The 14,603-nt window shown below is 37.4% G+C and overlaps 1 protein-coding gene across 3 annotated transcripts in view; it reads right to left on the reverse strand.

The window, feature by feature from the left end:
* The window catches only part of kek5 (leucine-rich repeat, immunoglobulin-like domain-containing kekkon 5 protein), a 413,026-nt gene that overhangs the window by 167,553 nt on the left and 230,870 nt on the right, over positions 1–14,603 (reverse strand). For 2 of the 3 annotated variants that reach the window (XM_076624520.1, XM_076624514.1), the window contains one exon: positions 1,734–1,773. The gene's annotated coding sequence lies outside the window, so the exon portion shown is untranslated. Of the gene's footprint in view, positions 1–1,733; positions 1,774–7,636; positions 7,829–14,603 lie in introns of those variants that run through there. The other variant, XM_033345527.2, reaches the window with a different exon arrangement.

Raw genomic sequence — 14,603 nt, forward strand, 5'->3', positions numbered from 1 at the left:
ATTGCTCACGCGAGCTATTCTAAATTATCTTTCACCGAAGGAACTATTTTATGTAATTTAAATTTAATTACTTCCTTCCTAATAAAATATCCAATAAAATTCAATAAAATTTTATTGCAGATTTAATTAAATCTATTAGAGGAATGTTGGAAAATACGATGTCAGGTCATTTTGGTAACGATTTGTGTTCCAACGAGCCCGAAGAAAATATTCTACGGCTAAATCCGGGGGATTCGAAACGACGATGGCTGCATCGTTAGCCCGACGATACAGACAATTCTTTTCTACTGTGATACGAAAGTTCAATAGGATACGGCGCCGACGACCTCGTTTCTCTCAAGCTTCGTCCCGTTATATCAAGGCAACCCGCAAATAATTTTTGCTTCTTTTTCCTTGTTTTTTCTTCCTTTCCCTTCCCTCTTTACCTTCCACAGTTCTTATTTTTTTCGCTATCTTTCTTTCTGTATTTACTCGAATTGGATACCGATAGCTTTCGGCACTTTGTCGAATATCCCAGAGTTGCTATCGAAACAAAAAACGCGACTCATCGGCCGACATTTGAATAATTCACGTTCAATCGTATTTCTCGAAAAAACCAACGACCGCCCGCAAGGAAATCACATTTTCGAAAATACAGGAAATATTCGTCGGGCCGATAGGATTCTGCGTGACGCACGATCGCATTTTCCTGCATTAACACGCACGAAACGAAGGATCGCTTATTACGCAATTTCCCAATTTTCGTTCCATCAATTTAATTCTCAATAGCCTCGCTGTCGCTCCGATTATTTTTACACTAATCATAGCTCATAGTATATACACGGTGTCGATTAACTACACATATTTCGATCTTTTTTATTGAACACGTGATACACATAATACAAATATGTTTCCAAATTAATCACCTAACGAAGTGAAAATTTCGTGACACACGATTGTCGTTAATGAGCGATTATTCGTATTCAGCTGTCATCTTCTTACGTTTATAGTGAAGATATACCTATATTTTTTTTACAAACAATTCTGCTAGTGAGTACTTGAGTCCACAGAAAGCTTTCAGAGTATGTACTGTACAAATATTACTACAGTTTTTCATTTCGAACGCCTATGTCGGGACCAAGCAAACAGAACATCCTGTTATACGTTGCATAAGAGATGAAGTTTTAATTCGTTTGCAATGATACATGGAACAATATGCGACATACCAATGGACCCTGTTATCGAGACAATAAACTGATAGGCTTCATACGTTGTTCATTACAATTTTCACTTGGTAAATTGTTTCACCACCAGCCATTTCGTTGGCTGCGAAACTTTCACGGACAGTGATCCTTTTATCGCAATCATAGTTATATTAAGACACGTAATAATAAAAGAGAAACGAGTAAACCATCGTCGGGCTTCTCACATACCGGATAATGATCTCTACGTTCGTATCTAGATCGACGAGAGGCAAAGTAACTATTATTAGCAAATGTTTGAAATTCTATCTTGCAGCTTCGTATTAGATAGGGTGTGTAACGTTCATATTAACTTTTGACGCGTTATTCGAGTCTACAGACACAAAGTATTTTGTTTAGTAGAAGTATCTATGGAATTAGTGCGAAGTTCGATGACTCGAGGTTAAAATTGTAAAAATGTAGGAAAGAGTTAAAGCATTATAGCATATCTGCTACTATTCGTAACATCTGCTCTTGATTAGATTTCACGAAAGAAAAGAACAAGAAGCATACCTGCATGTAATCTTCGTGCAAGAAGAATCTACGTAGTCACCTGGAACAGAAGAAAACAAGCGAGATTAAATAATATAGGCAGACATTAAAGATAAGCGATATTATACTCGATTCCATCCATTACAAATTAATCACTATTTTATTCAACTCTGACAACACAGCCAAACACTTGGCCAACCAATTACCTTCCCTAATCATTGAGCTATTGAGTGAGCTGCTGTCTTATTTAACGCATTAACAAAAAAGCGATAAAGACGAAAAAATAAAATCTACGATAAGAAAAGGCTACAGAAGATTATAACGTATGGAAAGATCTCGATGTAATCTCGATGGCTTTTAAGTAGCGTCGTGGACAAGAAGCCTCAAGGTTTGTCATGTAAATCGTAATCCTGGCATCGAGGATTGAAAGGCGGCCCCACCGACGAGCATCCCTCTCTTTCGGTCCTACCTCTTTCTCCTATTATCATCGAAAGCGGATTCGAGCGCATCGGTAACTTCCAACGAAGAATTTATTATAATCGCATTCAAGAGCGTCTTATGGCAACGACTGCAAAGTAGCTAGCTATTCCACGCGGTGCAGGCCCGAGATGGCCGGGAGGAGCGCGACGGGGAAGCTGATTGAAACTCTGAAACATTTGCTCCGTTGGGTAACTTAGCAGCCAATCGTCGCAGATAAGTCGGTCTCCTCAGTTAACGGTTTCCTTAATTAACCGTGTACTGCCTCGCGGTTCGCGTTCCTCGTGACGAAAACGACGAAGACGACGACGAAGAGAACGGCGAAGAGGACGGATATCGAGAACTTTTACCCCACCGAGCTGCGCTCCCCTAACTGCCACTCTATTAATTCACCATTATCGTGAAAGTATAGCAACAAACCGAGGCCTCGACTCGCAGGATGGCCGCGAGTTAATAGCTTCTCTCCGTTCTTTGCTACCGCTTAATTGCCAGCTAGATAACGCTCGAATTCCGCGCGATTCGTTCCCGCCCGAGATAAATACACGCCCAGGTTACGTAATTAAGATCGAGACGATCGGCGCGCTATTTCGACCGACACGATGTATTTTCCATGGCGATGCGGTGCTTCCCGATGAAACCCTTAACTGAATATAACTTACGATATCGTTCAGGTCTTCCTTATGAACGATTGGATATCACTGGGCTGTTCGACGTACTATCGTACTTTTGGCTTCTTTTTCGCAGTGGTAGGGTAAATTGCTCGTCTGCCGACGAGAAACTTCTTCGTGCACTTGCTATAAACGATCTTCGAGGAGCCAGAGGAGAGAAAGAATCGATTGATTCGAGGATTGCTGGAGATTGGAGTTTACGGATACAAATGAAACGTTCGGTTAAATCGAACGATTTAATTATCGACCGAGGTGCCGGTTCTTTACTGCGATTACTTCCTATAGGGTTGGATGAATTAATAAATGGACTTAATTTGGTTCGACTTTACCAAAGAATTGTAAACTGTTCGTTTTATGTATCAATTAATTTCTATAGTTTGTGCTTCAGCGACTGCGATATTTGTGTTTAAGTGTGCTGTTTTCTGCTGACAAATAAATCCTATTCAGTGTGTGCTCTGTCACAATTTATCATACGTACTCGGGGTTACAACTATACTAACTGTCCAAAATAGAAATTAAATTATCCTATGGATTTAAAAAATGGGTATACGAAAGCAATTTGTAACTTTCCAATGTTTGATCAATGTACCACATGACCAATAAATCGTATTTACATTTCTCTCGATATTTTGAACTTTCTTGTCTATCTCATCTCGCAAGATCAATGCTTCGTCAAACGAAACTACTGTACAGTTTGCACCCATTCACGCGCAGGAATCACATTTCAGCTGCCTTCAATGGATACGTTCCTAAAGCATACGTTTCATGTTCAAACGGCTTCGTAATTCGAGCTCCTAATGTTGTGTTTCATTTCAATTACAGGTTAATTTTACTATAATCTCGTATAGCACAAATCGAGTTGAATGTAATACGCGAGTAGAAAAGATTCTATTTAGTTCATTACAGAAATTATCGACAGGATCTATGTGGTTATAAATACTACGTGAATTATACGATAATTTATTATAATTACAGCTGGTTTATTTCCTTCATTGTGATAATAATGCTGTTACGGTTACTGGACAACTAATAGCCCAGTGTAGTTCCTAGATAGCTAACCATTTTAACTCTAACCGTTGTTAAAGCAGCTTAACTTTGATAATCAAATGAGACGTGTACTTTTTGCGTTGCAGCTGTAGTTAATGCTATGTAATTGGAGTTAAACACACGTGGGCGCTAATTGTTCAAAACTGTTCTTTTTTATTATGAATTGCGCATAGACCGTTAATTGTACAAACTCAAAAGTATTATCGTTATTGGCAGACTTTTATCATAAACGTTTGCTGAAATTTTCTATTTTCGTTATTCATTCATTAATTTTTTAAATTTCTCATTTTTCTATTTCAATTTTCACGGAAATGAGAATATCATGAAGAGAACGCTTTAGTATTCCTAATTTCTCCATAAATTTGTAAAAATTCATACTATGCATGTTATACGCATGCAGTGTATATTGATTGTACATAATATTTGAAATTTTAATAACTGTTCATTCGTGTTAAAAATCTGTAGTAACAGTCCCTGTTTAATTCCTAGAAAGGACTATTTCTAACATATGAATTATTGTTAGAACTATAACTGGATACGCGTATGGTATTTCATTAACCCTGCGGAGGTTGCGATCGTGAAAATTGCTTCAGAAGTCGCATTAAATCGTATCTAACTTAAAATTTATGTTACGATGCTTATTTTTGTGAAAAATCTATATAAGTATACGAAAAGTCCAATTGTAATAAAATTAATACAATATACATTGAGTTTAAGTATAAAGTACAAACTTAAAAATATTTAGGATTAGACTGTCAAATCAGCCGCAATTTCCGGATGGTTAAATCAGGTTCTAGTGTAAACGATACCATTTCCCAACGAATCATTTCCCATTTCGTCAGTTTATACGAGCGCACTTTACTTGTGGATAGAAAAATAGTGTTAGATACATACGGTGGAACTATTTCAATTCCAACATCCTGTATACAAAAAAGAAATATCCAAAAGAATTACAAACTAACGAATATTCAAAGTAGAAAATTAAATGTTTTATTATCATTCGATACTAAATGAAAAATATAAAATTATTGTTTGCATTGTGATGGTATTATTATAAGACAATATTAACAGAAAATTTGCATGTGGAAATTTCACCCGTGAGGGCCTTTAACGAAAATGCGTTGAGAATGCATATTATGCTAAAGTGCATTATGAAAAAATATCGATGACACGCAAGCAGATTTAACAATTACGTGGCATGATCAAATATACGTAACAGAATTAACTGAAGTAACGGAGCGAGCCGGTTCTAGAGGCGTTCCTCGATCGCAAGTCGACACTTCCGGCCATCTAGAAGGGGTTGCGCGAGCAAGAACGGGGCCACGAAGGTCGACGTTGATCCATTCGCGTTCCTCCTGCGTGGAGAAAGTCATTAACTGATTAAACGAACATATATACCGCTGGTTTTTATAATGCGATATCGGTCAGCTGAATATTCAAAGCCGGTGTCACGCCTCTTCCGTGATTTGATTAATTGTCCCGACCTACTACGGTCAGAATTCTTTCCTTTGCGAGGAGCTGCGTTTCCATGCTGCAAGAATATTTGTCGACTATGTGTTTTTGGAAAACAGTACAATGCAAAGAAAGATGCAAATGTAGACAGAAAGATTTAAGGGCGAAACGGACTAAGCTATGTTAATGTAACAAAAATTGGTTTAACGCCGAGGAAATATACGCGTCGAGTGATGCAAGGGCGAGTTGTAAGTTTCTAAAAATAAGCGGTGATAAATTATAATTTCATTGTTAACTACGATGGAACTATCATAGTAGAGATATTGTGAAACGATATGATAGGATTACGAAATTTCAGAGAAAGAGGAGAATTATTCATCAAAATCTTGGCTCCAACTGTAAGCTCCGAAACTTAAAGGATTCTACACCATAGTAATACTGTATTACGTGACATATACCTGTTGAAGAATATGATTTATTGACACGAATACGATTCATCTCGTGCTCTCTAGATTATTCTATAAACCTGTCAACTCCATTCTACAGCCTTTAGCAATTCTACGTTTATTAATTTACTTCCTCTGCCCTCAGCATGGATATAAGATAAATAACGAATCCACTTCGAGAATCTGAAAATCAATCGAACAACGCTCACAATCAATCTTATATTCGTATTCGCAGCTTCAATCAGAGCGTCGCAATCAAAAGGCAAAGGACAGAGCTCGAATAAGAAGAACGAACGTCTGGAATAAAACACGATTGAACATTTCGATTGAGCCAGTGGGAAGCGGAGAAAGCGGTGTGGTGAAGTGGTGTTTCAAAAGGCCAAGATGTTTGGAAGGATAAGCGGGAAAGGGCACGAGAAGTACGGTAATAAAGGAAAAATTGGTGTTCGTAAGGACATAGAAAAGTCAGTAGTCGCTTAATTTAAAGGTTTGCTTATTAGAAGCTAAATGGGGTGCGGCATTCGAATGCTACAGGGAAATCGCATGGTCACGAAGCTTGGTTTCTCAAAGACGCCGGGATTAAAGCACGAGAAGTTCGGTTGGGACGATAACAATCGACGATTTGGATCCATAATCCGCATGCCTCGTGCTCGTCCAAACAGTTTAACTTGAGCAAAACTTTGGCCTCAAAACCCGTGTGATAAACGATCGAAGTTCCTCCTTTCATCGGCTGGCGTCGGTGGTCGTTCAACGAATGCTCTGGATTCCGGCACGTCATTGACGCCTCACCTCTCTTGCGCGTCGTTGTCGCGCTCCTTTCTATCTTCTGGCTCTTTGGTAAATTATTACGTCCCACACGAGCCCATCGATCCATCAACCGCTCCTCCATTTCCGAACCATACATCTCGAACGCTATTTGTATCTTCCCGCCGAGTAGTTTTTTTATTTTCGCCTACGTTTTCGCATAAATTCTCTCAATCTGTTCTGTTCGGCATGACCTTGGAAAGATTTATACTAACGGCATTGTATTACAATGGTCGGATTAGGATAATGTGATACGTTCAGACGTCTCAGGTAAGTTATGAATGACGGACATAATCCTAGTAAATAGACTAATTAATTAAATTTTAGTCATTGATAGGTTCAAATAAATGACGTTAATATAAAATTAATATTAGTTTGATGTTGTCGAACGATGAAGCTCCTTACAAGGCTTTATAAAGCCCTTATGTACAATATTTTGATGAGTTTGAACAGCACTTTAGAATCGGCCACTTAAGTTGGAAGATACTTACCATATAAAGAATATAGAAGGACCACATACTTTTGTAATTCGTAAACTCAAAATATCTTCAGAACAAGCATAAACATAAATAACACAGTCGTGACCTTTGATTAAAACACCGCGAACATTAGGACTATAATTCTCACATCCGAATAGAAATCTCAGTACCGAAGAATCCAATTCATCAACGGAAATAAAACTTCCCGAAAGCGGCGAGAACATTCTCGAAAGTCCAAATCTACGCCACTTTGTCAAGGCGTTATCTAGCGAAGTTAGCAAACGGGCACTTCTACAGGGTGAAGTTAAATAAATTAAAGGTCTTCGAGGGGTTGAAATGTTCTCTTCGTATAGCTCTCTAATTCCTACCACCTCTTCCCACCGGAATTCTTGAAAATTCCGGCGCGCGCTTGGCCCGCGTGTTGGTTGTGTTTAAGGCAAGGCGCTTTAAGCCTCGCAGTCGAGAAGTTAATCGATACTTCAAGAAAGATTCGAGGGGTTTGAAAAGCGGACTTAACTTTCGCTCGGCTGGTAATAAAGCGGCTTACTCACGTCTTGCCGAGCACATCCGTCGGCTCAATCGCACCGCGAAATTGGCAAACTTGCCTGGCCCCGTCTTCTCCTGTATTTCTCCTATTTGTCGTCCCTCGATCGACGTCACTGAGCACGATAATTTGCGAAAATACTCGCGACGAATCGTTGCTTGTGTACTAGTCGCGCGAATATATGTATAGATATGAAAGTTCTGACGAACGACGTTATATAATAGTTTCTTTCACAACGTTCGCTATGTGGTTATATGGACATTTATAAACTGGCTACGAATTTATCGCGTGCAGTACATGCCACGTGATTACCGAGAATTCGATGACGATGCTGACTATCGATGACGAAGTAAATACGGAGAAAGTTCTGTTTGCGTTATCTGTTTATCTTGTTGAAGTTATTTCTAGCTATAATTCAAACCATTTTTGATTGGAAGAAGTGTTTTTTTTTTTTTTATGGAATCTAGTTTAGAACTTCTGTGCATTTAGTTTAGAATTTTAATTGTCGAATAATAATTATTTTCCAAATTCTCCTGTAAAATGGAGTGTAGTTTGAAATATCTGCCCAGTTGCCGTGACTAACCAATCAAGGTAACTCACTTTTATGTATTCGGAAGCAGTTTAAGTTCTTACACAATTTCGGCAGAAATATAGCGTGTTCACCCGGCAACATCGGAGCTGTGTTCAGTAAAAAAAGCTAAAATATCGTTCTTAATATCAAATCATCGCAAAAGCAATAAACATTCAGAGGAGCTTGGTCTAGAAAACTAGACCGGATATTTCAATCCTATTTATACCAAGTAAAAGCAAATGAAATTTAAGCACCGTAATAACCAAACATCCCATAGTATTCTCTCAACCTCTAAAAATACCGTTCTCTTACAAACGATGGAACCATTTATCCCTAAAGTTGATCAACATGTCTAGGCCAATGAAAACATCGTCAATGAGTAACAACGCCAACGCGTTTTAAGAAAAAGCTGACCATTTTTATCACCGAACTCGTATAAAGTATATAAAGCGCGATGATTTGCTAGCAGCAGTCATGGTATAGTGAACTATGCGAGGTCGACTGGATAAATATATAGATATCTGCATGGAGCATCCGGTCGACGGGTTCCACCCCATCTGAAAGTTTTATATGTACGTGGCGAGTAGGCGGACTGCCTATAGTATAGCCGGGACGGCCTCTGGTCGGAGAGAAGAACTTCGCTAAAATATCCGTCCACGCAAAGTGCAGAGACGTAAATTGCATTGAGCACTGCATCGGCGAAGATAGGAGAAAGACGAGGCGGTGGAGCCTCGAGCACCGGATCGATTGCCCTCTATAGCGCGCGCTGCGTGCGAACGAAACTCAAACCCTGAAGAACCGGCGTGGAGGCGGCTCCATCCATGTCTGGAAACCAGTTTCCAAGAGCTTGACCGAAAATTTCACTCGTTCTCGGTCCTACGAGTAAAACGTTTCCAGACATTCGAGAACGAGTGGGGAATAGAAATTTTAAAGGATGTTCAAGTAATTGAAGTTGATACACGATATTGACGTAAAATTCTCCAACAGAATCAATATTTCCTTAGACAATCAGTAATTCCTAGATTCCACGAATCCTAGATTTCTCCTCCAAGGAACGATATAATTAAAACAGCGTCATGCGTTTCTTTCTATTTACTGCTGCGAGTAGGCGGTCTAATATTAAGATTTTTGTCCAATACTATATAAAGAAATTTACAACCTTTAACGAAAAATTGACATTTTTCTGACACAGTCTAATATAATATCACAATAAGGTAACATTTCAACTTGAATACTATAAATCATTGTTCTTCCGAGTAAGGAAAATGTCGTGACATTTTAACGAATGGAGTTAATATTGTCGGTTTGTAGGCGCAGCGTGCACATATGGTAGGCTGAGTCATGAAATTGAACCAGGGTGATTTTCAATGAACGTTTTAACGGAGCTTCCCTTATTTATTGGCGGGTTCAATCACAGACCGTAGAAAAAGCGATAACGCGCGCGAATCTGGATTCGCAAATATTCCGCGCTCGTCTGGCTCGATCAACATTAAAACCCCTTTGACATGCTCCTCTGACGAGAGTAAATTTCAATTCTACGGCTCAAAGTCGATTTCCTACGTTCGTTTATTTTCTAGCGTCAGGCATAGGTAAATAGAAGCTACCGTGTATGTATAAATGTAGCGCTTGCGTAGCAATTCGTAAACCGATTTATAAAACTACGAATTCTTCGAATTTTGCTTCTGGTAAATTGTCGTGAGATCAAAGGTTATAAAAATTAATTCTTAGATACATCGCGACCCAGCAAGTAACTTTTAAGACCGTGTCGTCTGCAAAGTTAATTTTTTCCAAACAAAGGGTCAGATCATAAGGATCACAGACGTGTAATTTAAAATTACATGCCGATTTAGATCCATGTCGTATTCAGCAAGCATGTTAAACGATTAATAGAAAAGGAAAGAAGCACTCTCAGAACTCAAAGCAATTCTAATATCATTTAACACGACCACTGATGAATTCTTTCCCGATCTTAAACCGGTAGTATCGTTAATTCGTTTGACATGAATGTCGGGTTAAAAACGCCGTGCTGAAGGAATTTCAGGCATCCTAAATGTTTCCGAGACTAGCAAAATAGGCGAAATTCTATTTCGGAAGAGAGTGCACGGTGTCGCATCGTGTTGCATGCCTGAACTGCAAGCTCCTGAGCGAATTCGTGAATTAGAAATAACACAGGCACGCCTAAGCAAGCCTATGACAGCAGCGCGAGGATATTTTAGCCTGCCTTCTCGCCTGTATGCGACCCGTCACACCTCAAAACTCCGGAAATTCAAGCGAACAACATCGTGGACTTCGAAATCTCCAACTGTACCAACCGGTGAAATTCAAATATTTTAACTGTTTTAATATTATACACGGCTTTAAAATTCTTGAGACGATTACGGATTCTATTTCGTTCTATTCATTTCTATCACTATACTGTTATAGATAAACGATATACTTAGTAATTTCTATTATTTTAGTTATTTCTCAAAGTTATAACAATTAATAGGCTATTTATGCATTTACGAGAAATTTCGAAATGTTAAAATACACAGAATAGACATAATTTACAATAATATACGAAATATCGAAAGTAAACTAATGATTATAACATATATTTGGCGAAGCGAATCTCTAGTTATGTTCATAAAAATATAGGATTTTATAAATATTCGCAGTCTACTAATTAAACGGTCCACACAATACGGAGATAAAACATTGCTTATTATTCGAAGCAGTAAATAGGATTTCATCGACTGAAAATTCTTTGAACAGTTCACTGTACACGAACAAAATTATGATATAATATTGGTAGTCAAATATTGCTTTTATTAACTATATTCTAAGTCCAATATATGATACGTTTACCTTCAGAAGTTAACTAATTCGATTCATATGAATATACATGTGTGAATATGCCTTTGGAGAGTAAACGAGGGCATACATTTCGCGAAAAAGTCAATTTAGAACACGGCTACATGACAGAAAGTCTCAGAAAATTGCAATTTACGGTTATGTGTAATGCAGGTCAAAAAAGAAAGGAAAAAAAAAGAAAAGGAGGGAACTTCGAGTAGCAGTTGCTTTTGCGTAGTTACTCCGTAGTTAACTTATACCTGATTCGTTAGCATATATATTTGCTCGTGTACTTTAATATTTTCTAGCGGTTTCCATTCGCTACAATCCATATAAGTCCTCTAACATGTGTACATATAATATACTCTGCTATTGGTGTATGGATGAAATGTAACTTATGCATCTTCCGCACTTTTTCCTAAAAAAAAAAAAAGAAAAAAACGCGAAACGGAATAGACTTCACAAATCATCAATAAAATTAAAAAGTTTGAATATATTATAACAAACCATCTCTCTTTTTTAACTTTAAGATATTCATGTAATACCTCTTTCAGTAATCAATATTATTGTGGACACGTCATAAAACAGTTTTACCCTCGATAAGGAAGAAATAGATCGTAATACAATTTTAAGAAATATTCAAATTTCATGCGGTATATTTTTTTATAATTCAAAGAAAATTCAATAAAAAATTCGAGAATTATAATCGCATTAAGGGAGAAGTTGATCATAACAAAATTCCGACAAAGACCCTAACTTGAAACACTTCATAATTCAAACAGAATTTCATGAAAAGTTTCATTCAATATTTTACAAATATTTCTTCCTAAATCCACGATGAATATCTCGATGAATTAACGCTGTATTACATCGATTCCTCTAACCAACAACTTCGTTGAGTGAAGGGATGCTAAGGAAGAAGCAATCTCATAAAAGCCTGGAAATCGTCTGTATAAGCGTTGGTCGGATTGTTGGGGCGATTTTTCTCGAGGTCCACGCAGTGAATCTTAAATTTATCAAGCTCAACGCCGCATGTTCGAGTCACTTATCCAAGAGCGACGCTCGACGTTGAAACCGTGCGGATAAGCATTCGAAGAAGCGACAAGAACGAACGAAGAGGAAAGAAACAGCGACTGCGGGGCTAAGGTGGCGTAACACGGAAGTGGCTCAAAACGGAAAATAACTCGTGTGAAAACCTGACACATATTTTGCGCGGTAAATGTTTAATGTGCGCCCCGAGACGACACAAACAGTCGTCCGGGGGACGGGCTGAACAACGTTATTTCATAAGGGTCTGACGTATTTCGGCCGGAGGTTCGCGCGTAATAAGTCCGCGGCGTCTGAATAACACGAAACGCTGTTAAACGATTCGTGACTTAACACTCTGCAACGCCACCACATTTAACAGTTAACCACAGCAACATGGAAGTCTTTAGACACATAAATTTTTATGTCTTTAATTTGAAATAAAGGTAGATATATTTTAATTTAGGTATAAATATATTTAACTTCATACAGTTTGGTGTAATATATATAGTTTATATTATAAGTGTATTAAAATATTCTATATATATATTAGATTATTCGATATAACGGTTTTCCTAAGAGTTGAATTTAAAATATTGCAACTTGTTACCACAGAAGTTTTTTTAGAATTGAAATAGAAAAGTTAATAGAAAAATATTTAATTTTGGGAGAATTAAAGAATATTTCTTTATTTTTTAATTAATTTGTATTTTAATATTATATCGCCACTATCATAAAAGTTTTTTGTTCAGAACTCCTTATATATTTCTGTTCTGTAAAAACAATACATATTTACACAAGTACAGCGTCATCAATTTAATGATCTATTGATGATCATGACAAGGTTTCCGGCGCTACATGTAGGATTGATGCTAGTAATTAGCCTACACCATACGTAGTACATTAGCATTACGTAAAGCCCGTAATTGGTATTGTACATAATCTGTATACACGGTGTTCACGTTATCACCATACAACGTTCTTCTCGTAATTAGTTTGCGTGGAGAGTTGGTAAATGATCGAGGAGGGAAAAAACACATTATACAAACACATCTACGCGTTGTAATCGACGGATTACAACAGATCATATCTCTATCTCTATGTATTCTCTATCACTCTGATCTTATATATCCATTTGTGAAAGTCAAGCATTAGTGTAAATCAATTATAAAAATTATATCGCACATTCTGAAATGTGAAAAGAACGTTAAAGATAATTTCATAAAAGTTTCATTATCAAACTTCCTCGTTCTAACAAGAGCATTAGAAATCCCTAACAGAAACGACATCGCGAATGCTGTATACATAACAAGGTATCGACGAAAGGATAAAACCCGGGCAAAACCCTTAATCACCTGCACGTTAAATAACTCGACGCATGGAATTAAAAGTACTTTGATAAAATACTCGTTTTACGAGAGTTGTTTTCGCGGACCAGCGGAAATTTACGTTGGAACTTTCCCCTATCCTTATTGCATATCTCGGCAATTTAACGCGTTGAATCGTTTTAATTTAAATTATGCCTGTCTACCGTTCTCTTGGCGACTACTTTCGTCAGAAGACTATTTTCATCCGATTCCTTTGAAACGCACGCTCCTGAAACTTCGCAAATTTGAGAACATGAATGGAACGAGGTCGTAGCAGCCATCATTGGATTTTTTTAAATAATGCTCGATAATAAATTACAAACAGATCGATAAAATTATTTTCTGCAATATGTTATATAAATTCTAAAACAAAGAAACATTCGATACGTTATTTAGCCGTAATTAAATGCTATTTTCGAAAAGTTTTCAAGTGAATTTGGCACGAAATACGAGAATTTTTTTAACGTGTCATTTACTCGGTGTATCAATTTGATATCAACAACGAACGCTTGGGAATGTTTTTCTGGTGGAAAATTATCGCGATAAATACAACGTTCGATACAAATAAAACAATTTCGTATTTGCTGAAAAGTTAATAACTCACGTTTCGCCATTGAAAAACTCGGGGGCATTTATTCCATGACGCGTGCCGCGATCGGTATCCATGAATACGATGTAAACAAAAGAATAGGCAATTCTTTGACCGGTTACGGGTATGTATATCGAATATATATCGTAGATATGTACGTATATATCGTTCCACGGTTATTTTTTTATTTGCCATCCTCTGCCAAGTACCCTCGACGATGAAAAATTCAATCGATTCACGGTGAACCGATCTTTTTTCACTTGCTTTCTTTAGTGGAAAGCTTCAAGGATGCTTGTCGAAATAGGTTCTTTGATACTCGAACAGGAATGACGATCAAGCTAACCGCCAATGAAAAATAGAAAAATTCGTTATAAATTTCGTGGTTAAATCGTGGCCTCAATACACTTCAATCGTTCAAGTTCGAATACTTTTCGATATCTGGGCCGGTGAAATGCGAATTTGTTGAAATTACTTTTTTCGAGTTTTTGTTTCTGTAATACACAATATTTTCGCGGTATAGTTTAAACTATCTCGTGATTTTCGAAAGGGAACATAAATATAATCAAGCAAATATCTTTTAGTCTCTATA

Source organism: Bombus vancouverensis, chromosome 2 (genome assembly GCF_051014615.1).
Source record: "Bombus vancouverensis nearcticus chromosome 2, iyBomVanc1_principal, whole genome shotgun sequence".
In the NCBI taxonomy this organism is placed as follows: domain Eukaryota; kingdom Metazoa; phylum Arthropoda; class Insecta; order Hymenoptera; family Apidae; genus Bombus; species Bombus vancouverensis.